This window comes from Dermacentor albipictus, chromosome 1, assembly GCF_038994185.2.
Source record: "Dermacentor albipictus isolate Rhodes 1998 colony chromosome 1, USDA_Dalb.pri_finalv2, whole genome shotgun sequence".
NCBI classification, from domain to species: Eukaryota; Metazoa; Arthropoda; class Arachnida; order Ixodida; family Ixodidae; genus Dermacentor; species Dermacentor albipictus.
This window is the reverse complement of record NC_091821.1, coordinates 260,861,496-260,889,027: the sequence shown is the minus strand read 5'-3', so window position 1 is coordinate 260,889,027 and position 27,532 is coordinate 260,861,496. Positions and strand designations below refer to the sequence as shown.

General features: G+C 45.9%; 1 long non-coding RNA gene across 1 annotated transcript in view; it reads right to left on the bottom strand.

Annotated features, from left to right (window-relative positions):
- Nucleotides 1–6,934: 6,934 nt before the first annotated feature.
- LOC135902922 (uncharacterized) overlaps nt 6,935–27,532 on the bottom strand; it is a 197,290-nt gene continuing 176,692 nt past the window's right edge. The window contains exon 3 of the long non-coding RNA XR_010564646.1: nt 6,935–7,270. This is a non-coding gene — a long non-coding RNA (uncharacterized lncRNA). The remainder of the gene's footprint in view (nt 7,271–27,532) is intronic.

The window sequence follows — 27,532 nt, the reverse complement described above, 5'->3', positions numbered from 1 at the left end:
ACGTGAATGTTATGTCACCACTTAAATAAAAATGAGAGAGAGAAGGGAGGGGGGGACGTGCCATCTGACTTTTCTTTTTTCGCGCATGCACATGGTGTTGCGCCGGAGGAGTTTTCGGCGTACAGGCGACAGACGGACGGCTAACCGGCTAGCCACATGAAGCTTTACTGTAAAACACGGCTTGATAAGAGTACATGAGATGGAAGCTGCAAGAAGCTTCGTTACTACAAAAGATTGACTTTTTACCCACGTAATAGCGCATTAGTTTGTTTTTACAGCCTTGTATTTATTATTAACATTGCTGTTATTTTGAATAATGCAGAAGTGGCTGTTTTACTTTGTGATTCATTTGAACAAGAAGTTGCTGCGTTGGTTAAACGTAGGGTCTTGAAGAAGGCCACGTAGGGTAATGAACGTTTTTTTTTCATTCGCCAAATAGGGTTATTTTGAAAAAGTGTTTGGCAATGATCCCGATCTGGCGCACTACAGTGTACTAGTAGACGTACAAAGCGTTAGATAGACAACGCATATGTACAGTGAAATTCTGAAACATGTCCTTTCTTTAAGTCGGAAATCAGAAGCAGTTTTAGTTGTTTCACCATAATTCCTAGTATCGGCTTTGTTCTATGGAATATTTTGCGCGAAGGTTTTTCCACACATTGGATTCAATAATAATTGATGAAATAATTGATAAGATAATACAGTCTGAGAAAGAGCGCCTGGAAAACATTGTGCACTGGGCCACACTACGCACCCTCAGACTTCCCCGGCAAGCTGTCGCTGCGAATTGTTCCATATTTCCCATTGCTTCGACAGCAATCTCATGCGCAGAAAAACTTCCCCCATCTAAGGGCGTTTGCTCATTGGCCTTCGAGTGTCACCACACATGGTGTAGATATCGGTGTAGTAGCAAGGTCATTGCGGCGATGGCCAATCGAAGCCTGGTATTTACATAGGCATATAGTATAGACGTCTTATGGGTTAGGTTTTTCTGCCGGAAGGTGATTCACCGATTCCACTTCCGCACAGCATATCACGACACGGACTTTTTCGTGCGTTGTAGTCGCGTGGAACTTTGAGATATGAGACGATCATATGTTTTTTTTTTTGACACCGCGGCTCATCCTGCAAATGCATCACGCGAGCGCGCAGAAAGCTGCTCGACTAATCTATATTTCCCGCGCTTTCATCCATCCTGCCCATCCTGCACTGGAGCAGGGCCCTTATCGACACCATCGCAAGAAGACGGGACATGCGGAAGGCCGTGCCACACTGCAGGCCGCTGACGACGGAAAGCGCGCGCTTGTGATGCGGAGGATGCGCGGCAGCCGGACAACGAACGGCCCGCGGGGCCTGTCGGTGGACGGCGTGACCTACATCGCGCGCTCGCCTGACAGGGACGTCACTCTAATGAGCGTTTAATGAGGGCAGCCAGGCCGTAATAGTGCTTTCGTAGTCAATTCCTTTGTGATCCCCCTCCTGTCTTTCACGGCACGCAGCAATGATGTGAGTGGCGTAACTTGCGGAAAGTTTTTCGGGAAGGAAAATTACGACTCCGGGCAACGTATATAGGCCTCCAAGCAAAAGTCGGCGCACTGCGCCACGCCTTTGCTTTGTGCTGCATTGCAGCTACTCTGTCTCGCGGTTGGAGTATTGGCGACGCGAGCCAATCTGGGGAGAGTAACATGTCCCACGCAGTTCATAAATTCCGGGGCAAATTTATGGATGAGGTTTAAACGGGCACCGAAGGGAGTTGCGGCAGACAATTGCGTCTTTGCGTGGAACTCTCCCGTATGTATAGTGAAATCGTCTCTCGCATGGCTAAGCATTGTCTCTTCATTGCGTTGGGGCTGCCAAAGGGTATTTGGCAGCTTAAAACGTGTTCGTTTCGTTATCAGTAAGCACAATATAAGCCAAACCAGCACATTGATGTGATCCTTGTAGGGAAGAGAATCAGACCCAGAATATAATAATAACTTTATACGCAAAATTGTGGAATGTTTCCAAAGTCACGATTGATGAAACGGCGATGTAATAAAAAAATAAATGCGCGAAAACGTGCGTTAGCTCACGGTTTTAAGAAGGAGCAGTCGCGGTGATAGCCACTATATTAACCAAAAGACTGCCATAAATTAAAACCTGAGAGAAGATGAATATATCAAAGGAATTCTAGGTCATCGCGAGGCTGACATATTGAAGGCACATTTTTGTTGACGTGAAAGGAGACGAGAAACTTTTGTGTTCCCTCACCACTGTCACCTATGTGTCCAACTGTTTAATGCGCCTCACAATGAATGCGTGCATAGCACGTGCTCTGACATCGTAAGGATTCCATGGCTTCTATGGCGGTGAGATCTGGACTTAATTTAAACTCAAGCATTTGTTTTGACAAAGTGAAAACAAGGCAACAGAACGGGTCAGGACGTAGAAAAAGGTATGACGGCCTCTCCCCCCCCCCCCCCCCCCCCCCCCTCCCTCAAAAAAAAAAAGGAAAAGGAACGTTGTCTGACTCTTTACAAAGGTAATCTAGACGAGAAGACAGGAAAGTATGCAAATAAATTATATATATTACAAAAACGAATTAACTGAATAATGAAGGCTTTGGTATTTTTGCGAGTGATACGAAAAATCAAGATTTCTTGTGATGCCCAACTTGGCCTAACAATTAAGCATTATTAAAAGTTCGACAATGAAATGAAATATCACCTTACCGCTTTTGATCATGGAGACAGGTTATTAGGAGTGCCGGGTTTTACCTTACATCAAGTCACCAGGAAATTTACTAAAACATGTTATTTCTATTCTTCACAGACTAAACAAAGTGAACATTATTTTATTTTTCGACAGATGCGGTTTAATTTTTGTTTTGTTTGTATGGCATTATCGATCGCATATTTCGCAGGGTACGAAACAAAACAACTCTTGTTCGACCGGGTAGTAATGTCCCTCCTACGTCCTGTCGCTGCGCCAGTTTTCGTGATTGACGCGCCTATAGAGTATATGGAGACAAGTCGTAGCTGGCGCTCCGTAGCGGCTTTGAATCGGGTTAATTGGCGTGCATGCATATTTAGGCGCGCAGGTGCCTTCACACGCCACTTCTATTGGAATGAGCCGCTGCTAACCCAGCCCCGCGTTATTGCGCTCGACGGGAGAGCGGCATGGACGTTGTTGCCCTGGTGTTTTTATACAGCGAAGCTGTATATGCTAGCCGATTAGTATGTCCGTCCGACTGTCGCGTGCACGCCGAAAACTCCACCGACGCAACCCCATGCGCATGCGCAAAAAAGAAGAGAGAAAGAGAGGCGCGTGATTGGCTGCGCCAGTAGTGACGTCGTTGCTTTCCGTCGCAGCCTAGCGCGCGCGCAGCAGTTTCTCTGCGGCTCCGAAATGGGTAGGCCACGCGTCATACGTATACTCATGAGGAGCAGGCAGCTTTCCATCAGCCACGTCACGAGCAGAACCGGGAACGAGCTCGTCTACGCCGCGCCTATATTGCAGTTTGGGCACAAGAACAGGCTCGTGCAGCCGAGCGCAAGCAGCAACTGCGTACCGAGGATCCGGCAGCCTACCAAGCCATCGTTTAATGAATCATCGGCATTAACCCAGTAATAAACACCGGGACCGCATGTTTCAGCTTCGGTGGTTAACCATCTGCACGGAGTGCTCGAGCGGTGATTTTTTAAAACCTTAGAGTCACGTATCAAAGAAAGCCCTAAACCCGCCGTGGTTGCTCAGTGGCTATGGTGTTGGGCTGCTGACCACGAGGTCGCGGGATCGAATTCCGGCCACGGCGGCCGCATTTCCATGGGGGTGAAATGCGAAAACACCTGTGTACTTAGATTTAGATGCGCATTAAGAATCCCAGGTGGTCGAAATTTCCGGAGTCCTCCACTACGGTGTGCCTCATAATCAGAAAGTGGGTTTGGCACGTAAAACGCCATAATTTAATTTTAAGAAAGCCCTAGACAGTTATGAAAACTGGTAAAAACAAACAGCAAAGATGAAATTGCGATACCACCCTTAATGCTATATAGAGAACGTAACTATAAGCGACGATTGTGAAAAAAGCAAACTGCTTCAACGATTATTTTTTTAAGATGCGCAGACATGTGTCACATAGCAAAAATTTGCGCAGAATTGACATTCACATTTCAGTATGTGCAGTCTGTATTTTGGGACAAAAACACATTGTTATGATTTTGGCGGCATCCATTTCTTAAACACGATATGTGTGTGTCTAGAGAAACAGCAAACCACTCGGACAAAGCCTGAGAATCAAAATGTAGCAAGTAGTTTGTTAACGTAACTTCGATTACCAGTCTTCGTTAAATCAAACTAGCGTCATAAAAAACTATAGCTTCATCAACTCAAGCCCAGCAGCCATATATGTCGTTCAAAAGACGCAGGACTGAATGCGTGCGGCGAAGTCGGAGCGTAAAGGGATTCTTGTCCCCCGCTCAGCGGCGCGTGGCCTTCCTTCAGGGCGTTCGAGGGCTTGATGATGAAGACGGCGTATCTTAAAGGAAACCCTCCTCCATCAACGCAGCTTTATGGTCGGGTTATTTCGCGACTAGCTTACACAGAGACTTCTGTACAGTTTAAGGCTCCTTTCAAGTTGTACCGCACGCGTTCGCACCACCGAAAACCAGCAGGCCACAAGTAACTATCCAAGGTTAAAAAAAAGAATTATTGTTATTATTTTGTTACGTGAAGTGCATTGAACGGGGAGGCGCTTGTGCCGCTGACCTGAGACACAATGACGAAGTGCTGCTGCAGAGTTTAAGCAGTTAGAAATACGGGGCGCCTTTCAGTGCAGTTGTTAACAGAGGCGCCATTGCAATGTTGTCATTGTGTACTGTGCTGTATTCGCTACATTGTAAATCCGAATCCACGCCGCGATTACAATGGTTATCTCTTGCGCAGGGTGAACGGCTAGATGAGCCTGCTTTGTCTCTTGGTTTTACTAGTTAAACGTTCTTACGTTAAGCTATGACCAAGAAACAATGGTGCCGAGCATACGCGTGTCGTACCCAGCGAGGGATCTTTCCCGTCAACGATTAATGCAACTCACGTTGTATTCTGCAGCGTTGCACTTTTAGTACTTGACATTATACCGGAAACAATGCCAAGTAACGCGAATTTTGATGCGAATTCTGTGCCGCTGACCCTCTTACGGTTCTCGCAACCTGCATCGATCGAGCTTTAGCGGTTAATGCTTGCTGATAAAATTCGAATAATGAGACCGGGAGCCCGGGCCTCATAGAAGGGATTTGGCGACAGTAACGCGGAGAATTTATTGCGGTGCGCAACATTATAGAGGCTTTTTTGCTGCCGCAATGGTGCGTCATAGAACAAGGTCTCGCAGCTTGTTTGAACCACATGACCTGAAAAGTTTTTTGACCTGCCGCGAGTGTTACAATGACATGACCTGACCAGTGACGCGCAAAAAGTGCTACAAAAAATTAAATTATGGGGTTTTATGTGCCAAAACCACTTTCTGATTATGAGGCACGCCGTAGTGGAGGACTCCGGAAATTTCGACCACCAGGGGTTCTTTAACGTGCACCTAAATCTAAGTACACGGGTGTTTTCGCATTTCGCCCCCATCGGAATGCGGCCGCCGTGGCCGGAATTCGATCCCGCGACCTCGTGCTCAGCAGCCCAACACCACCACTGAGCAACCACGGCGGGTGCAAAAAGTGCTCTGACGAATGCTTGCGGGTTACTGAAAGCTCATGTGGTGTCGGTTTTAGTTATTCGTTGGGGGTCTTTCCATTGCAGCTGAATTCTGGATTGATCCAGTTCGACAGCAACGGAGTACCCACCGCTCCCCCGCGCGACTATCCAACATTATTCTCGCAGTGCCACCCCATAAAAGCCCGCAACCTGGAATTGCATATTGACGTCCTGTAGCTATAGGGGTTCCGGATGGCGCGTTAAAGAAGAGTACACTATACTTCACCAACAACATAGGACATGGATATGGGGCACCGCAAGAATGGGCCGTCTAGAAATAACATTAATAAGGAGGCCGGCGTTGTTCCTCTCGAAATGTGGGCGGAAAATAATGACAGCTGCTTTCATCAGATGCATTTTATCCTGCGCCAAAACGCGTTCACGGTGCGGCCGTAGTGCACTGCACGGCGTGCACTGTGGTCCTTTATGGCACCGCTGATGAACGAGCGCGCCAGCGACCATAGAGAGAGAGAGCGCGCGGCGCACATAATAACGGCTTCTGCTGGTGTCTGCACGCTGTGAATGCCAAGTGCCTGATTTCAGTCGCTGCGTTGCGCGGAATGCGCGCCCTTGCATTTGCGAGGGGCAAAGTTTAGAGCTTATTGCGTTGGCTGCATCTCCTCGTCGGTCGGCGTTGTTCTATCGGTTGTAGCGGAAATTTACGGCCCACTTTGGCCGCAACTTTGGACTGCGGATTGTATAGGTGGCACCGCACCGCTCGGCCGCCAAGAACGGCCGTATACAGGCGCATCTGTTCTAAATATCGAGCGCGCATCGACTCTTTCTTTCGCATAGATCCGCGGTAGGCGCCCGCGCAAATGCTTCGAACAGAGACTGCACCACGGGAGCCTCTACTGTGCGTTCGCCTACGCCGTGCGCCCTCCGCAAAACACATTTTTTTCAGTGCGTAACAAAGGAGTGTGCGCTGCGTTGAAATTTGAAACTGACAACCTAAAAGAAACTTACACTTCCGCATTGTTACGCACAACGTAAATCTACTTGCGACGAATATTGCCGCTTGGTCCGCTTGCTCAAACGCGGACATCAAAGAGCGCAAGTGCGTCGTTAAGAATACAAATATGTCTTGACATGCGCATCGTAGCTGTCCTGCCCCGTATTTACCAATCACAATTGCAGCCACTGTGGTGCAGAGATCGCGTTTTATGTATACACCATGGGTAAAAACAGCACCACAGTGCATCACTTAGACTGTAGCACCCCGCCGTGGAAGTCGATTTATTGTGTGCAGTATATAAGAACTTTATAAGAGACGGCAAAAAATAGATATCACAGCCAGCGCGGGTTTGGACGTCTTTTCATGTGAAGCTTAGGAGCTTTTGCGTGTCGGTACAAAGCGGGAACGCAGTATGGTTTTTGGAGGTACCATCATCGGAGGTGCGTCGTTTTCGGCCACAGAGCAGCGTTAGTCTTTGCTGCGGCGTCTTATGGCAGCCTGGGCTGAGCATTGGACCTCCCATTCGCAGAGAAGCAAGGAAGAGATTGAAGGAGCCCGAGTCGTCACGTTAGAGTAACTCTGCAATACAGATATAGGTTTTATTGAACAGAGAAGAGATAAATGAGATATAGGCAAAAATGCAAGACTGCAAAACATGTAGCAAAACCTTATTAGTAGGCTAGGTGGTCCTCGCAGCTACGCTTCAAATATAATAATAATAATAATAATAATAATAATAATAATAATAATAATAATAATAATAATAATAATAATAAAACTTGCGGCAGAAGCTATCTCAAGGTTACTGCGGACGGTAATGCATTCACTGATCAATATAGCGACACAATGTATTGCCAGAGTCTAAACGAGCTACGCATGAGGTGCGTACTGCAGCGGGAGCCCTCTTTCGCGCTTCGCTAAGAACACGCTGCCCCACCCAGCACCACCGCCACGAAGCCTACGCGTGGCCTCCGAAATGCACGGCGCGCCGGCGCGTGCGAACGCTAAGAAACGCGTCATGCGGCACCCGGTCTCCTCTATCGCGCTTTTTTTCTGGACACGCTGTGCCATCCGGTGGCACTGCCGAGAAGTCCGCGCGTGGCCTCCGAGACGAGAAGCGTGGCGCACAGGTGTCTGCTTAGCTGATAACTGCTCCCTCGCTTGTCGCATACTCAGTGGCCAATACTGAGCAACTCAATATGGTGAGAGATTCATCGGAGAGTGGTACACACCCAGTGCATTCGTGACCCAGCTCGCTAAAGCGTTGGCGTGAAAGGCGGCACATACCCAGCTAATGCGTCGGGTTGCTGTCCTTGAGCCACCCTTGTAACGTGGGTTCGATTCCGTTCAGCATCGGAGAAAGTTAAGGCACCTTTTTCGCCATTGTAGAGCGGCACATTGCCAGTGGCCCACGCCCAAGTTGGCGTCAAAGACGTTCGTTGAAGAGCGGCTCGCACCTGCTGGCACATGACCAGATGTTCACTGGAGGCCAGCGCAGACCGAGTGGCACGTGCCCAGTGCTCCAAGACGGCGTCAAAAAGTTTCTTCGAAGATCGGCACCTATGCAGTCCCTCATCTACAGTGACCCGTGTCGGCATGAAAGCGGTCCGTTCAAGAAGGGCAGGCGTGTGCACATTGCCATCTACTCGGTGATCCAAGTTGGTCCGATGGTTGGTTTCGATCCCTGTTACCTCAGCACAGCAGCACAATGCGTTATTCATTCGACCATATTCTACCCAGTGATCCAGGTAGGCGGGAAAATGGATAGATACAAGCAAACATATATAGATACAAATATAGGTAAATACATACATCGCCCGCGGAAAGCGCGGGAAGCAAGCTAAGAATGCAAACGCTTTAGTAATAATTGCTGCTGTTGTAAGCAAGTAATGGAAAGAACTTAATAAAGGTTCTTTCTCTCCAGCCTTAGTTAGACTTAAACCCAGTGATTCAGGAAGCATTCATTCATTCATTCATTCATTCATTCATTCATTCATTCATTCATTCATTCATTCATTCATTCATTCATTCATTCATTCATTCAATCTTTATTTACAACATATTTTACAAAATACAAATGTCGAGATAGACAACGACCGCAATTTTATTCTGCTGGAGAGTCGTATTCAGCAGGTGCGTCAGGATGAAAACAGCGGAAGAAGTGGATTTCTGAGGTCTGAAACCGTGTTGGTCGGGGCTCAGTATATTTTATTTGGATATGAATTTGTTTATGTGCACAGAGAGTATATTTTCAATAACTGTGTTGATAACGCTATTAACTGAAATCGGCCGATAACTTGATGAATTATAACTTTTCTCCGTTCTTATAAATCGGAATTACTTTTGCTATTTTATATTCTGAAGGATATATTTCGGAATCAAGGTAGTGATTAAATATGTGAGCGAGGGGATCCGCTAATATGTCAATGTTGTCCTTAATTAGCTTAAAATGTATTTGGTCAAGCGCAGCTGCCTTAGTTCTTAGTCCATTAACAACTGCTATTATTTCATCCACTGTGATATCATCAACTGCCACAGTATTCACCACTGATTGGATAGACTGTGTACATTCGGTGACTTGAGGAAGTTGGTTTGCTAGTTGCGGTCCTATATTTACAAAATACTCGATAAATTCATCAACTGTTTTCTGGTCAAGTACATCAGGCAATATACGCTGCTCTGAACGAAGCCCTACTGCACCTGTTAATATATTCAAAATTTTACCTGTGTTGCCCTGAGCAATAAGAATAAGAGAAGAGTAGTATTCTTGTTTTTTTTACGCAGTAGAGACACGGACAAGCTCCTGAAACGCTTAAACTGGCTTAGATAATAATGATTGGTTTTAGCACGTTTCCACTTCTCATGACATTTTTCTTTCTCCTTCAGTATGCGTAGGATGTCGTGAGTCGTCCATGGGCATATAGGTGCAACATATCGACCCGAGGACTTGTGTGTGGCGCTCTGCAAGACGGCACTCTGGACAACTGTAAAGACGTTTGTATATTCTTTGTTTATGTCGGTATCTCTTCTCCCCACCTTTCATCCCCCCCCCCCCATCCCGCTCCCATGTGTAGGGTAGCAAACCGGTTAAGCTAAACTGGTTAACCTCCCTGCCTTCCTTTTCCACTTTTTCCTTCCTTCCTTACTTGCTGCAAGTTCTCGAGAACTAATCTATAGTCAATCTTTTTTCTGCGGTTCATGACCAGATATGTTCGCAGATATTTTTCCTTGGATTTCTACCGCAACAAATATGGGTATGTGATCGGCTATTGGATCCAGGTAAGTTCCGACCCATCTATTACATATGATGTTCGTAAGCGCATGGTTTATTAAAGTGCTAGAACTGCCTTAGATACGCGTTGGCTCTGTTATAAGATTGCATATGTCATATGACCGTAGAAGTAACGTGTAATTGTTAGTTTCTCCAGAAACATCTATATTAAAGTCTCCTACAATTAAAACACGGTTACTTTTTGTATAGGTTAAGATTTCTATAATTGATTCAAGTTTCTCAATAAAAACTGAAACAGCAGAACCGGGAGGCCGTTACACCACACGGACTGTTATACCCCACTCAATCTTTATAAAAAGTGCCTCAATTGTAGGGTCACTGATAGTAAGGACAGGGAGAACTTCAGAAGCAATACTTTTTTTTATAAAGAAGGCAACACCACCTCCTTCTGCCCTTGAAACCCTTGGCAGAGAAGAAAGTTTGTAACCTGGAATAAATGGCGATACTTTATCCTTGAGCCAGGTTTCCGTAATAGCGATCAAGTCGAAAAGAAAAGTGTGCTGGGATAAGTGCGCCTTCAATAAGTTAAGATTTTTTTTTGGATACTGCGCACAGTGCAATGAAAAACTGAGAAGACATCGTGGTGTTTTATTAATTGATCAACTTGATCCAAACTGAAAGCCATGGTGAAACAGAAGGACAAGAAGAAGATATGAACAGAAAGAAAACTATACGGATTGAGCCAGGTGACTCTCAATTCTCAGCACAGTTGGGGTTTCTGTCTTCCTCATGAGGATCTTTCCTTGCCAAACCCAGGCAAGCTTCCATTTTTTCTTTAGGCGCACGCAGTTAACGCGCTTTGCACAACAGTACTTTGATCTCAATACAGAGATGCTCATTAACATAAACCGGATTGCTTTCTTCGAAGCCAAGAACTCTTGTGGTAAGCCTTGCCTTTCTAGCTGCAGAAAAGAACTTATCCCGCACAGCACGAGTGGAAAACCGCAACACAACATTCGGTCTTTCCTTGTCCTTTCAATGGACGTGGTGTACAACGTCGATGTCGTCTTCGGAGACATCGACACCCACAAATGTTGCTATTTTTTCCACTGACTTACGCAGATTCTCATCAGGCACCATTGGTATGCCTTTTATTTCTACGTTCTGGCTCCTACTATATTGCTTTAGCTCGATAATATTTTTCTTAGCTTCCATTAGTGCCTTCAGCATCTGCTTAATTTCGTACTGGCATTGAGAATTCTGTGTTTTGACTTCGGTCACGTCGCGACGGAGCTCTACGACATCCTTCTTGAACAGCTCAAAACTCTCATTCATGAAACCCATGGCCCCTCGTATTCCCTATTGTTCAGAATGGATATCAGTGTTTGATGTTCGCACGGCTGCAATTTCATTCTTCACTTCAGTTGCGAAATTGTCAAGCTTCGCTAGTACGTCGGTTAACACTTTCACAATCTCTTTTGTGCTATTCGGTTGTTTTTCGCCAAATGCCGTGAGAGCGTCCCCGAGAGTACCAGTGTTTGCCATAATTTAAAGAAGAGAGAGCCTCAGCGGACCGCGAATGTCCCCGCGAACACAAATTAGGCAAACAAGCAGGCAATAGGCTCGTTGCACTCGTTGCAGCAACAGCGACGGCGCGGCGTAATATTTCCGCAAATAGGAACGGAATTACCACCAACCTGCGAAAGGTAGATCAAGTTGGTTATGACGCGTCTGTACGCCGCCGCTGCTGCTGCCAAAGTGAATGCGGCACACAGGAATGCGCCCCCTCGATGAAGCCGATAAGCCCAGGAGTAGTCTCCGGTCAGCGAAAACAGATGCCAACAGGCGTGAGTCCTGTTGCACTTGAAGTACTGGGTTTTCTTCAAGATTGGCAATGCACGAAGGCAGGTATGTTTCGGGACCCTTGCAATATGCTGGCGGTTATTATTTGCCACAATTACCGCATAACAAAAGCAAAGCGACGAGCAAACCTTCCTGTAACTAATACACAGCACTCGCTTACTTTTGCGTCCTTGATAAAAACATACACAGGTTGTCGTACATAACTTCCGCCAAAGTTTTAAAAATGAAAGGCACTCCGGACGCGGGTTCAACCGAATGCATAATGTTGGCACTGGCCTAGAGTTGCTCAGGCTATTTTTTTTATTTTCCCCTTAACTAACGGATTTGTTATGTTTAATTAATAAACTTTTTAAGCATTGGCTGCAGACCCCAAGTGTGATACGCAACGTTGTACAGCACCTTGAAAAACCTCTCAATAAATAGTTTCCAACACGATATATCTCACGTGGTTCTTTTTTTTTTTGCGTTACAAGGAAAGCTCGCGAAATATGAAAAAAAAATACCACATGACGGGGCGCTTGCGCATTGTTATTGTGCTGCTCTCAAGCGTGCGATGGATGAACAAGGTCGGCTGCAGCGAGACTGGCGCACGACAGGGCGTTACGCCTGGTGTAGGTATCTCGGCATGCGACTCTTATCGCATGACTGTGCAAAAGCTGCTGTTGGCCGAGCGTTGCCGAAGCGATAAAGCGTCTAAGGCCACGAAAAAGAAAAGACGAAAGCAGTATTTTCATTCCGCTTGAAAGAAGGAAAGGGCGAAGCGCGTGGAAACAATGGAAGGCGATAACGGCTGCTACAATTCTGCCTTTGTACACAAATTACCTTGTAGGAGTTCTCGAATTGAACGATGAGGCTACAACTTTAAACCTTATGGCTTAAAAAGCGGCGGATAAATCACACGGGGACAAAACTAATTAATGCTAAAAAAAACCGCGGTTATATTTAAGAAAGATTACGTATGTCTTCTTCATACGATGACTCTTTTCGCACTGGCCCCGTCTGCTCTCCTTCTCACACTTACCGTCTACCAGACGTTTTTTTTTTTTTATCTCGCACTCCGCACGTGCGCATCGCTTCGTAGTCGCAGTATCGGGTGGCCGTGTCTGGCTTCACACTTGTGCACCGTGACCGGCGCGTCAATCCCTGCACTATTAATCAAATTTACACCCTTTGGGGTGCATATTTCCCCAACAATAATCGTCATTTGTCTTGCTTGCGTTTCCTTCCTTGAAAACGCTGCGGTCGCTACTTTTCTGTCGACAACCCTCAATCACGCTGATAACGGACATGCCGTTCATGACTTGGAAGTACCGGGATCGCAGCGTTAAAGATAGGAAATGCGGGCACGAGAGATGACGATTATTGTTGTGTGGCAAATGCACACCCCAAAGGGTGCAACTGTTTTTAGAGTGTAAGAGTGTGAGAGAGCGGGCCCGCGGGCTGTTCCAGTTTACCAGATGTAGATCATACCTTATGTACCTCGTTTGAACGAATCCCAGTGAACTGCGATGTATCCAGTGCTCCCCAGGCACCCGTATCACTGCGTGTTCTCTACAGCAACGCTATTTGGCTGTGACCAACGTTGAGCAGCAGATATGGCTTGCTCCAATGAGGAAAGAGCGGCTATGGTTTTGGCTCTAGGTGCGTCAAGTGGGCATAGAAGGTGCGCAGTCGAGCTATTTCAATGCTGGCATCCAGGTACGCGTCCGAGCTCAACGATGATTGTGCGTGCATATAAAACGTTGAGACAGACTGGGAGTTTTACGAAGAAACGACATAAATCTTCAATCCTGGGCGAGGACGTGGAGACAGATATTCTGTCAAAGTTTTCTTTAGACTTACATGCAAGTGTTCGTATACATAGTGTGGGTGCTGAAGCTGGGCTGATATTTTGTAACGATGCCTTTTCCGATTCTATGCTTTTTCAGGCTTTTCACGCTTGGCCACTGGTCAGAGCGACGGTCTGCCCACATTATCAACGCGATCAGGCGGCCGTGTGTGGTGGATGATAAGAATAGCATAGAATAAGGCATAAGGAATCGCTACAAAATAGCGACCCTGGAGTGTCAAAGTATTCAGTGTGGATAGTACTTAAGAAGAGGCAACTTCATCCGTACCCCGTACAGCTGCACCAGATGTTGGAGCTCCGCGATTTCGAAAATCGAAAGGACTTTGCAAACTGGATTATAATTAAGACGGAAGAGGACCCAGGCTTTGTCAACAAAATACTGCGGACCAATGAAGCTACCTTCTAACGAAATGCCCAAGTGAACATTCACAACGGTCACTATTGCAGCGACGAAAACCCTCACTGGAATTTGAAGACACATTACCAATATCAGTGGTCGGTTAATGTGTGGTGTGGAATTTAAGGTGGCGCTATCGTTGGCCCCGTGTTTTTTGATAACAGGCTTACAGGCGAAGGATACGTCAACGGCATCCTTGATGGGGCACTTGAGTATTTTCTTTGCGAAGTTCCATTGGCTAGGATCAAGGATATTTGGTATCAGCATGATGATGCTCCCACGCACGGCAGCAGCAAAGCTTGCAAATGGCTGCATGAAGTATTCCCGCAGCAGTGGATTGGACGACATGGGTCCATTGCTTGGCCGGCACGGTCGCCAGATTTATCTCCCCTCGATTTCTTTCTCTGGGGCTACGCCAAGGATCAAGTATACCGTACACCAGAACATCAGAAAACCTTAAAGAAAAAAATAAGACAAGTCTGCAACTCCCTCCCTGATAGCATGATGAAGAACGCCTCCGAAAATGTGCCCATGAGATGCCAAATGTGTATTGCAAGAGATGGTGACTTCTTCAAACACGCAGTATAATCAAGGGGCGCTTTTTGCATTGAAGGTCACTGAAACATCATGCCTCCCCACGCAACCCCACTACAATCCGTCGGCAGGCTGCCAGCTCTTGCCCATTTCAAGCATAAAAAAATAAACCCACGTTCGTGTTCTCTTTCGTCTCCGTAGACGCTTTATCGCTTCGGCACCACTCGGCCAGCAGCACACATTTGCGCCGTCAAGATCATATAAAAGCCGCATGCCCAGATACCTACACCAGACATCACGCCCTGTCGCAGGCTAGTCTCGCTGCAGCCGACCTTATTCATCCATTGCACGCTTGAGAGCACAGTAACAGTGCACAATAGCCCCGTCACGTGGTATTTTTTTCATATTTCGCGGGCTTCTTTTGGAACGCGGAAGAAAGGACCACGTGAGATATATCGTGTTGGCAACAATTTAGTGAGAGGTTTCTCAAGGTGCTCTACTCCTTTGTCTATCACACTTGGGGTCTGCAGCCAATATTTAAAAAGTTGATTATTTAAACATAACTAATCCGTTTGTTAAGGGGGAAAAAATAGCCTGAGTAACTCTAGGCCAGTGCCAACATTATGAATTCGTTTCAGCTCGCGTCCGGAGTGCATTTCATTTTTAAAACTTTGGCTCAAGTTATGTGGGAAAACCTGTATACTTCTTACACAAACGCACAGTCTCCAGCAGACTATGCACATTGAAGAAAGGACGGAGCTGGAATCAGATTGTTTCCTGTTTAAGGAAACGAGTGGCTGTTCTGTCCATCCTAGTAGCTCCTTGCGCGCAGGCGCACAAATGTAACCTGCTTTCCCCTCCCTCCTCCCCTCTCCCATTTCGCTTGAAAGAAAAGAAGCATAAATAAATATTTGCGAGCGATAGTCGCGCGGCACGCTGCGTTCTATCCGTTATTCGCTAAATGCGCTTTTCTAAGCGCGCAAACTTGCCAGAGCTAACATGCGCCTACGGCAGCCTTGAAGCAACCTTCAAAATAGGTCCTTACAAACGAATATGCCTTTTTTAAAAGTATGGGCGCCATCGACAGCGATGCGTGTCAGCTCCAAAAACAATATTTCACGACTCTGGGCGTATAGGTTGTAAAGAACGCGCACGTTATTCGGCTCCTTTCTTCGTTGAAGAGAGGGCAGATTCCTCTTCTGTCATACGAGGGTGCACTCCATTTTCCGCTTTTATTTTACGGCAGATTCCCTGCTCTTAAGGAGTGTCAAATTTTGATAGCCTCTTGTCCGCCAGAGTTATACTTCCGTCTTCCGCGAGTCGATCCTGTCTCAGAGGTCACGACGTCCCCGTGTTCCTGTCTTCTTTCAGAGACGCTACAGAAGGCAATCGCAAAACCCGGAGCAACAAAGTAGGACATTTTCTTCACTGCCTGGAAGTATTAAACGTGTCATCGCCGGAAGAACGGGTCTGCTGGAGCTTTGCGCAAGTGTCACAGCCGAAGAGGCGGCGCAACGTGCACGACTTAACAAACGCGTCGAAGTTACACAATTTTCTTTTGTTCTCACATTCTCCTCTCATACAAACACTCGCAACATCTCTTGCGATCTTTACGGCGTGCGTGACATTTCCTCATATATTATTTGACTACCATCGGCGAGCCTTCCACACATATTCTCAGCCAAGCTGCGCTGGAATACTTGCCGAGCACTGCGTTAGCACCACCGCAAACGAAATGCAGCAATGAGTGCGAGGTCGAGGAGCTCAGTTCTCGGCTTTAAATAACAGCAACACGAAGTACTTTCTGCTGCCTTTATCGCATTGCGCATTTCAACATCAGAGCAGCAATAATAGAGACAAATGATGATCGTTGCGTTTGTGTGTGATGGAGAACGCGGATGAACATCAGCGACTTCGATGCTCAGGTTGCCGTAACTTGCCTTCAAGTGGGACCGTGGTACGGGATTCTTCAAGCGGTCAATAGGCAGTTTTAGGATAGCGCTTGCAACCAAACGTAAACGCATTACGTACGTAAATGATATAAGCGCTAGCTTATAGTGGAACAAAGGAAGCGCTTTCTTCGGAATCCGTACAAGTTGATTATGGCTAAATTTTCCTTACAGATAATTCTCTGCGTGTATATTTGTGTCACGAATTTTGGATGAAGTTTCAATACCTTATAAAACTTTCGGAGAGATCATGACATCGGTGCTCACCCAAATTAATGCTCTGGCTAGAAACAGCGAGTTTTATTTTCCAATGAGCTTTTCATTTACAGTAACAAAGCAAAACCACCTGAGCTGTAAGTGGACTTCAGCTCTCGAAACTCTTTCAGAGGATTGGCGCACTCTTCAGCTTATAACTGCTACCCAGAACAAACAAACAAACAAACAAACAAACAAACAAACAAACAAACAAACAAACAAACAAACAAACAAACAAACAAACAAACAAACAAACAAGCAAACAAACAAGCAAGCAAACAGACAAACAAAACAGAGGCGATATAAATTGCTCCCTACCGGCTTGTCGTGATTCCCAGTGCGCACTGCCGTCCTGGCTTTGCTGTGCGAATAAAGTGATTTATTTGGCTCCCATTATGCTTGTCCCATTTTTCCTCCGAATACCAAAGTTTTCCCTGTTATTTGTCTACCGCCCATGAAGCATGCACTGCTGTGCTACTGCGTTGCATATACGTTGTGGCATTAGTAAATTTTCGGACCAAACGAAATGCGACTATTGGAAATAATAAACAAAATAACAACGTAAAATGCTGAAATGACCAATCACCTACTCTGTTACAAAAAGATGCAGAAAAAGGGGAGATGAAAAAGGGAATCAGAGGCGCAATCTAATTTATGTCCTTCAGTGCACGCAGTGCCTCTTCTCAGACAGTTCAATCAATCGGACTGAAAATTCTGAAGTGAAATGTCACCACAATGTAGGATGATTACGACGGCACCAGTAAGAGGAAAAGAAACATCTTCATATTCTTTCTTGAAAAATGCTGACAGACCACAACGGACGATGAATGACACTGTTGCTGGTTTCCCAAAATGTACCTACTCGCCCAGCTCTCGATTCGTCTGTATCTTGAGACGCGACGCATGCAGGTCTAGAGCAATTAAATACAATACATGTTAGATGAAATTGAACATTTAATGTCTCCCAAAAAAGGGAACTAAATATCAGCAAAACAAAGTACATCCTGTTGGTGGATTGGTTTATGGATTTTATAGCACTCAGTTTTGAAGGTGAACATAAAGTTATTCCTTTTTACCTTTTTTCTGCCTTTATTCTCAGTGCTTGAGATGCGTGTTATCATTTTGTCAACTGTACGCAGGGAGAGGTGGGTGAGTGTTAGATGGCGCCAGCTACTACTCTTAATTCATAGATGGGCTCGAAAAAAAGCGAAAAAAAAAGAACACGTCAGACAAAGAAACAGCAAAGAGTACATTGACAACAATTCTAAATTTCGCATACACAAAACAAACGATTGTTTCTGAGTGGTCCACAAGATCTATGGTTCATGCTAACAATCGAGTGTTATATACTTAATCGCCCTAAGATTGTCATTTATTTACATGTTTTCCCTGCGTTTACGCAACTAATCTTCCAGCCGTCTTTTACTTTTCTGCACTACAGATTCATTCACCTTCTTTTTACTATTCTTAAAGCCCAAGGCCTTGGGAAGGGTAAGTACGCCATCATTTACATCTGGAAGGATGCTGCGCAATAATGGATGCTGTGCAAGCCATCAAGTGGAGAAAACTTCGCATCAATCAAGACAATAAATCTTGAGGTGCCCCCCCCCTCCCCCTAAAAAAAGAAAGAAGAAAACGAAGCATCCTTGCTTGAGCCACCGAAGGTTAGCACGCCAAAATGATTGATTGCTGCACCTACTCGCTTGGCAAGTGCTCGCTTTGTGTAGCGATGACACTTTGTGGAGCAAATGACAGCTAGAAAAAAAAATGAATTGAGTGTAGAAGTAGTAAAGTATTTCTGGCTAAAGCGGCCGTAATAGCGGCCACTCGAAACAACCAGCAGAACGCTCATTTCATGCATAGCACCTTTTCTACGTAATCACGCTTTAATATTCGTAACGGTGTCGCATATCCGATCGCAAGCTAATATTCGAAGAGATCGAATATGACATCCTCGAATAATACAATCACAAAATTCTCGAACGATATAAGGGTCTGTCCGACAGCCGTCGACGCGTGAGTTATTCGGTGCTGGCTCACATTCCAGAATGCAATGTCAACAACGTGGACACGGACAGAAGTGTTCGGGGGCATGAGTGACCTGAAACACGTTTGCTTTGGCTGTTGTTTATCCTCAATTACGGTAAACCCATTTGCCATCATGTGGGCCCCGATTTCTTGGGCAGCGGGCGTACAATGGTTGCCTGCGTTTGCTTCATACCGTGGTGTGTATCGATGCGCTTTACATAACTACACACACACATAGGTTGCAGCGGTGGTCGCTTTGTTCGCGGTAAAATTTATTATCATAGCCCGTCACAGTCCGACCCTTTTGTATCGCTGTGAGCGTTTTCTTCTTCTCTCAGCCTTTTGTGCGTTGCTTTCCCTCTATTTTGTTTCTTTCCTTTGTTGGGCTGTCATTCCCACTTTTTTTTTTCGTTCATTATTTCTTCTTTCTCTCGGCGACGGCACTCCACGTTGTTTCCAACACTCGTCTGCTCCTTTCCTGATGTCGCCCGGCGGGACCTTGGTCAGTTCCGTCTTAGTCACCACATAAGAAAATCTAAGCACCGATGATTAAAAAAGAAGACGCGCAAAAACAGGGGAGAGTAAACAGGGCAGATGCGAAAACAGTATCACTCACTCAGGGGTCAGCATAATTCTCAGGCTCGATGCACGTAAAAAGGTGGAAAAGGGAGTTCGAAGTAAATGTGGGCACGAACGTTAAAAGAACAGCGAATGACTAAATTCGAAGGGGAAAGCGAATAAAAGAAGACGTAGGCGAAAAGGGGTCGCACGTGACACAAAGAGAAATTAAAACGGCCGCATGCATCGTTCGAATGGCGGCGAAGCTCGGCGCAAGCGACAAAGAAGCACAAAGCGCACCTAAAGGAAAGCAAATTTCCCATCGGCGAAAAGGGCAACAAGCATGAAGGCTCATGGGTAGTGACAGCGATGAGGCCATTTGTCGCGCGTGTTACGACAGCTCCTCGTGACAGCGCTTTTAATGGCCGGCCACGCGTCGGCAGCTGAGGTGAGCGCTCTCCGCTATCCTCTTGCTGCCTCCGAAGCCAAGCTGGGTCGACGCTTCCCCGCTGAATGGTCAATGTGACGGGACGAGCAGCGGCGGTCGATCAAGCCTCTCACCCCATTATTGCTAATTAATTCTGTCTGGTTCAAACGAGGCTCTCTGTGCGCAGAGCGCAGCCGTTGCGCACATAATGTAGGGACTCTGGTTGTCCATCAAACATATTCAATTCCCGAAGGCTTAAAAGTACGAAAAGGGACAAAAGCGCCAAATGCTGACGCCGCAGCCACTGCGTTGAATGTTCGCTTGCAGCGCAGTGGGAGTTGTTACTTTTCTTGCTGAAGAGCTAAAGCAAAGAGCGGAGAAATTTATTTAAGAAACAGCACTCTAGCCTGCTTCTCGGTGCCAGAATAAAGGGAAAGGGAGATAAAAAAGGCGGTCACTATGTTGACAGAAGGAGTGAATTACCGTCTGTGAAAGGCAGACCTTTCACAGACGCGAGAGAAGCCCCTTGCTGTGTAGTAATGCAAGTAATGCGCACGCTGCCCTGCAGCTATAGATTTCCAGTCTGGCCAAAGTTCCCTTACTACGTATTTAGTAAGATGTATAGTGCCGATTGTGGACAGCCCTGTAGCAAAAGACAGGAAAGACAGGGACGAGGCGTTCAACCAGACGAGGCGTTCGTTTTGCTACCCTGCAAAGGGGTAAGATAAAAATTCATCCACGATTACGACACTCCATAATGCGAAATTTGAGCGCAGCTGTATAGGCGTTTTCATTTCGCAATATATTGGCTGGCGCGGACAATCTGTCTCGTGCGGCACGTTGCAAACGGAGCGAAGTGGGGCGCGACTGCCTCGCTAATCGGGAGATGGCGAGAGGAAGCGCGCGGGTGACGCGTGGGCGCGATTCACAGCAGCCGGCGCAGACAACCTCCGCTCTTGTAGCGTTTTGTTTCCATACAGATGACGCGCGCTACTCTGGCGCTATCTCGTAGCCATCGTCGCCGCAAAGCCCCTCGTACGCGGCACTGCGCTATTCTTCTCACATTTTCGCCATATCCTCCTCCTCCTCCGCATTCCTTGTCACGCTCTCTTCGCTCCTGCCGCCTTTTTTCATCCCCCACTGCGCTCTGCGTTCGCTCTCATCTTTCGCTGTGCTCGTTCGCTCGGTTATGAGGTAGGACGCCGACGCCGACGCTCGCCGCAGAAACGGACGCCTAAGAGATAATAAAGAAGAGTAAACATTACACACACAGAAGAGGCAAAACATGGGGAACTCGGCAGATGGAAATTCAAGACGATGAGAAAAACGAGACCAAGGCAAAAGCGGCGGACAACGTTTCGACAAGTTGACTTGTCTTTTTCAAGGGGACATATGCTTTCCTCGGCACAGTATATATAGGTAGGCGTCTTCTAGGGGGGGGGGGGGGGGGGAGAGGGTAAGGCGGGTGGTCAGGCGGTGTTGGTTCCGCGTCCATCGTCTGTGTAGATGTTTCTTGGGTTCTAGCTTTGGTGGAACGAGCGCACGAGCTGGTGTTGACGATTTCAGGCGTGTGTTTCTGTGTTGTAGCTAACTGGGACGGGGGCTTTACTGGTGTTGATGGTTGCGTCGGTTTGAATGAGTTCCTGAGCCAGTACTTGATGTTAGCAATCACCTCCACGCTATAAAGATTGGAGTATAGTCCTTCCAGGGCGAGCAGAATGACGGGGCCCTGGTGTAATTCAGCGTGGTGGATAACATGGATGTTTTCGTGTTGGTTTCCAATTTCCAAAAGAAAATCATTGAGCTTACGTGTCCCTAGTGTGGGGGCTAGGAGTGCCTCTGATTTTTGAATAAGTAGCCTGTATTTGTTGGCGATCCTGGGAAGTACTGTTGTCAGGTAGATTTTTGCGTTTGGTCTGTTGGTGTGCAAATCGTTTATGAGCGTTTTCATGCCCTTAATTGTGTTATCACCGGTGTCGTGGTTCAGGTCATTAGTCCCGCAGTGAATGATGAAATGTGTGCTGTGGTGCTGCGGCAATAGGGAGGTCTCGTATGGTGTCTGTCGTGGCACCACTCTTAAAGCTAATGTGTGGTGAATGTTGGCCCGGCGGGAAGTGTTTTTTTTTATTGAAGTGAAAATGAAAGAGAGAGACGTAGTCACCTTATAATGGTGATGGATACTCCTTTTCTCATAGTGGAAACAACAATATAAAAAGATATGTAAGGAAATTATAAAAAATCCCGTCATATAGTCAAAAGTCCACAGCACACAGTCCTATACACCCACGAGCATCACAATATAAAAGTCAAATGCAATTTGAACCACAATGAGTTTGTAAACAGTCACAAACACACTGAAAGGGCCGTAATGTAGACTGCGATGAGCACATAAACAGATGAGGAAATACTCAGAGTGAAAATAATGCGCGCACAAAATACAAAAAAGGTATAACACGTAACACACAAGCACTAATAATTACAAATAATAGAAGCAAGTTACAGCAACATAGTGTGATTACTCAGTGCAATATCTAGTACTTGTTAAGCATGCCTCATCCTTCATAAAAGTGTTCAAGTGCGTTCAATACTTTTCGCGGTGCTATTTACGATGGCTATGGGCCCAGCAATTTTGCGAGTGAGAAAGGCCGTTGAGGATCAATGGAGTGTAGCTCTTGTTCTAGCTGCCCTCTTTGCATCGCGTATGTGGGGCATTCGAGGAGTAGATGGCGAACATCGTTATCGTCGTGGCCACATAAACAAGCCGGGGAAGGAGCCCGTTTTATGCGATATAGGAAATGTTTCGTGTTTGCTGTCCCAAGGCGCAGCCGTTGAATTAGTGTCTCGGTACTTTTCGAAAGTTCTAGATCCAGCCGCTATCTGAGTTTAGGCTTCACTTCGTAAAGAATTGATTCCTTAGTGTTTTCATTAAACCAGGTTGACATACACAAGTCCTTGTTTAGTACTCTCAATATGCGTTTCATGTCCTTTGGTGATAACACCCTCGCCGCTAACACACACTCGGTCATTGCCTCGACCACCACACTAGGGACACGTAAGCTCAATGATTTTCTTTTGGAAATTGGAAACCAACACGAAAACATCCATGTTATCCACCACGCTGAATTACACCAGGGCCCCGTCATTCTGCTCGCCCTGGAAGGACTATACTCCAATCTTTATAGCGTGGAGGTGATTGCTAACATCAAGTACTGGCTCAGGAACTCATTCAAACCGACGCAACCATCAACACCAGTAAAGCCCCCGTCCCAGTTAGCTACAACACAGAAACACACGCCTGAAATCGTCAACACCAGCTCGTGCGCTCGTTCCACCAAAGCTAGAACCCAAGAAACATCTACACAGACGATGGACGCGGAACCAACACCGCCTGAACAACACCTGCTCACACGGAGGCCCACAAACACCCGCGGAACCTTCCCGCAAATAGCAACATACACTAATAAGCAGACATACACAGACAGGCATCGGTGCAGGCCTCTACAACAAAATAAGGCGTAAAAAGACACCGCCTCAAGATGTTTCGTCTTGGAGGTCTGTCCGAACCAAATAGAAATGACTACCACGCACTACGGATAGCACATGCAACAAATCTCGCCCTTTTCTTCAATCCCGCAAACTCGCCGCCAAACAAACAAACTACAGATTTCACATAAAAACGTATACTAGCTGCAATACACAAAGGAAGATCCCAAAAGGTCTCAGAATTAAGGTTAGATGTGCCCTCGCCTCTGTACCCTCCAGGCTATTATTGAAGTGGAATGCTGTCCTAGAAGATACATCGCTCTCTTTAATTGATATTCCCGAAGAGCGCTGCAAGCAACAACTTATGGTAGTTACCAATAAGCTCAACAGCATAAATTTATCTGAGCGGGAAAAAAGAGAATTTGAACAATTCGTCGGGAAACTAGGAAGATAAACCTACTAGATGACCAGCTCAAAGGTATTGGATGTGCAGATCCGCCCTAGAAATCTAATGTAACACCTACAGCACATGGCTCCACCGATAGTCCTACAGGCGAGCATCGAGAGCACTGCAGCAACGTGGTAGACATCCCAGAGTCTAAGCCCCGAGGAAGTTGACCTCCTGAAACTTGGTATAACGTTTTTTCCCACAAACAACGCAGAAAATGAATACGAACTCCACAGGTTATAACAGAATTTTGAAGACGCATGCGCATCAAGGAATTCTTCGATATGCCAGACGTATGAAAACAGGATAGAGACCATCTTAGACCACCTAACACGTGGACACCGGAAGCCGAACAGTTCCCAGACCTCGATATACACACAAAGCTAATCTCAAAGGAAATTCTAGAGTCAACGTGGCATTGCCGCAAACGCAAAAAAATTGTCCCCGGCTGAGCATCTAATTCTTAAAGAACTCGCGCGAAGAAATGATGTAGTGAAACCAACAGATCGTATGGTAGTCTGGCCGACAGTATCGTAGTCTGGCCTATAGAAAAGTACAAAAATAAGGCCTACAAACAACTGAGCAACCACACCCATTACATAAAACTCGACTCTAACCCAACTTCAGACGACAGAAATTTTGTGCAAACCCCAAAAGTGGAGCTCATGTCCAGTGAACTAATCAACAATCTGAATATCGTTTCATGATGCCCAAGAACAAAGAAGCAGGCTGCTTTTATCTTCGTCTTAAAATACACAAGGTTCCCATAGAATAAATAATTACAGCAGAAATCGCAGGTCAGTCTACAGTGCCTAGTAACAACACACCTGCCGAGTCACTATCTAAATTCCTAAATCACAACCTGTCAAACATCCCCACCACCCTCCCGTCTATTGTTCAAGACACGTCCCACTTCCTTCGAATTATAGACGGCATCAACGCCAACCAAATCCTTTCCAACAGCGCTATTCTGGTCACTTTAGATGTTTCTGCCCTTTACACCAACATGCCCATGAGTGAAGGAAATGAAGCCGTTCCTAAATGCCTCGCAGTCAATCCCCATGTGCACGCTCCTGCAGTTTACCTGTCACTCCTTAGGTTAGTTCTCACGCTCAACTATTTCGAATACGATTCTATTTACTATCTGCAAACCTTCGGCACTAGCATAGGAACACCATTACCTCCCACCTATGCGAACATTTTGCATAACAAAAATCATATTCTTTAAAACCCCACACCTATTGCGTTACATTGACGATATATTCATAATATGGGAACACGGCCCGAGCGCGTTAACTGACCTAATCAGCCATTTCAACCGCTTTCACCCGAGTATTAAATTCACTGCTGACCACTCTCCTAGTCAAATCAACTTCGTCGACAGGGCGGTCTACACAGAAAACGGAAAATTGAGAACGACACTTTACCGGAAGCCTACGGATAGCCAGCAATATTTAGACTACCACAGTCATCGTCCGCGACACTGCAAGCAAAGACTTTTTAGTCGGATAAGCGCAACGGATAAGAAGAATCTGCAGTGAAGACAACAATTATATATACCGCCTAAATGACCTTAAAGCAACGCTAGCAGAAACAAACGATCGACAAGTTCCTCTAGACAGAGCTTTTGACTTCGCATTAACACTGAAGCGGCAGTCGGAATTAGGTAAGGAACAGCCTACACCAGAATCTGAGAGACCACCAGCCTTTACAACAAGATATTCTAATGCCTTCAGAGACATAAACAACATGCTACAAAAAATACCACCCTATGTTATCAAGTAACGACCACATGTGCAAAGCGTTCCCAGTGATGTAATGCAAAAGGATAGAAAGTTGTGCGAGTTTGTACGGTAACATATTCTTGGTTTGCAGCGCGAAGTGACACACACACAGACTAGAAGAAGACAGGGCGAGCGCTAACTCTCAACTAAATCTTTATTGAAACTACGAACATATATATAAGTGATTGCAAATACCGCAGAATACGAACATGACAAGGTCTAAAGACTGTCAGTTAAACATATCAAGACGTAGGGAAGCCATAAAAACCAAACAACAAAAGGCACTACTTGAGACTGACACATGTGCTGAGAAGATATTGAAATTCGCTTTCTAATATAGAAATTGATGCTTGGCTAACGCAAGTCTCTCCTAATCTTTTAATGTGAAATGTCTCAATTATTTCGCGTGTGGTTTGACATTTGTGTCTTGAAATGACTTTTGTGTCTTCAAGCAAAGGTTTACAACCGCACTTGAAAGAATGCAACGCTGAATGTGAAGCATTAGGGTTGTTAAGTGATTCTTTATGTACATATTAGTTTAATATTGAGGCACCTGCCACTCTGTCCAACGAAAGCTTTCCCGCACTTGAGTGGAATCTGATAAACTACACAAGTGTTACAAGGCACTAAAGGGGACACATGCCTAACGCCGCAATCATTTTTTCTTCTTTTGCTCCCCTGTTCAAGCTTCCTATTTATCATAGCTCACATCATAGACAATTTGCGGGGGGTCGAGAAAACTGCATTGACGTCATATCTACTGTCACGTTCCGTAAACCGTGTGACAGCCTATGTACACCCTCGCAATTTTTTAACGATAGCACGCGAGCGTCGACGGTAAGGCGTTTCCATGGCCTTGTAGTGGCCAGGGAACGGCGGGATTGGCAACAATACGTGGGGTCATGCAAGGCGAACTATAGTTCGAATGTGTACTGCTGCACTGTTCGCTTCAGGAGTGCCCCTCACCGCTGCAAGCCCACTGACACGTCATGTGATCGGCGCTCGTGCGTTATTGTTAAAAAATTGCAAGGGTGTACATAGGGCACCACAGCAAACTTTTTTTTTTCAATTTTTCTTGTTTATTAGCAGCACTTTTTACCCATTTCGAAAGCTTTTCACAGGTTACAGATAACAAATGAACAGGATAACCAGCCTTCCCAAGCCTATCTATAAGTTGCGAAAAGCTTTGTTGTATACTGTGTGGTCAAGACTTAGCAAAGGCAGACCTAAGAGCTGAGTACGCTATCCCCCCTGTTTTACAAGTTTGTAATGGCAAGAAGATAATTCAAGTAGTGGTTTTTTTGCCTTAGGTGAATAGTACCAACACACATGTTCCTGTTGGAACGTTAAGCACAGACCTAAAAACTGTAATTTGTTGTTCTGGATAAGCTCAAGCGTGAAACCAAGACCCGCACCACATTCCCCCAAAACTTTTAAAATATCCGTAGATTTTTTGCTGTAGTTATCACGTATTTAATTACTAGTAATTATGACGGGTCTCTACAAAATGCACAGTCATTCTCATCCCACCTTGACTTGCTTTCTACGGAGTCTCCAGCACCCCGGCGCAAAATTACGTAAACTTCACACATTTATCGACAGGAGACCGTAATTCGTGACTGAAAGATACAAACTGCTCAGTCATTTTTATTTCACGATCCATGCTATGGGGCCAAGACGCACGCATAGCGACGCGCACCAAACAGGGCTTTAGTTTTGTGATGGATAAACCTTAGCCACTGCCTACAGTTTCCTGCGAAAGAACAGAGACGACATTCTCGACAGCTAGAAAACATTTCCCTTATCTGCACCGCAACGTTGCGCCGGAGACGAGGACTGCGTCACAACCCTGAGAAAGCAAATGGGGACATGTCCGCCTTAAGAATTTCACGCACGGTTCTATAAATAACCGCTAGCAACGCTACACGGCACTTGATCTTCAAGCCACTGCTTACCAGAGTTTGCCACGTGACCAACTGATAAATGACCCATCACTTTCTTCGCGCTGATCTTGATAGTCGAATAACCAAAATA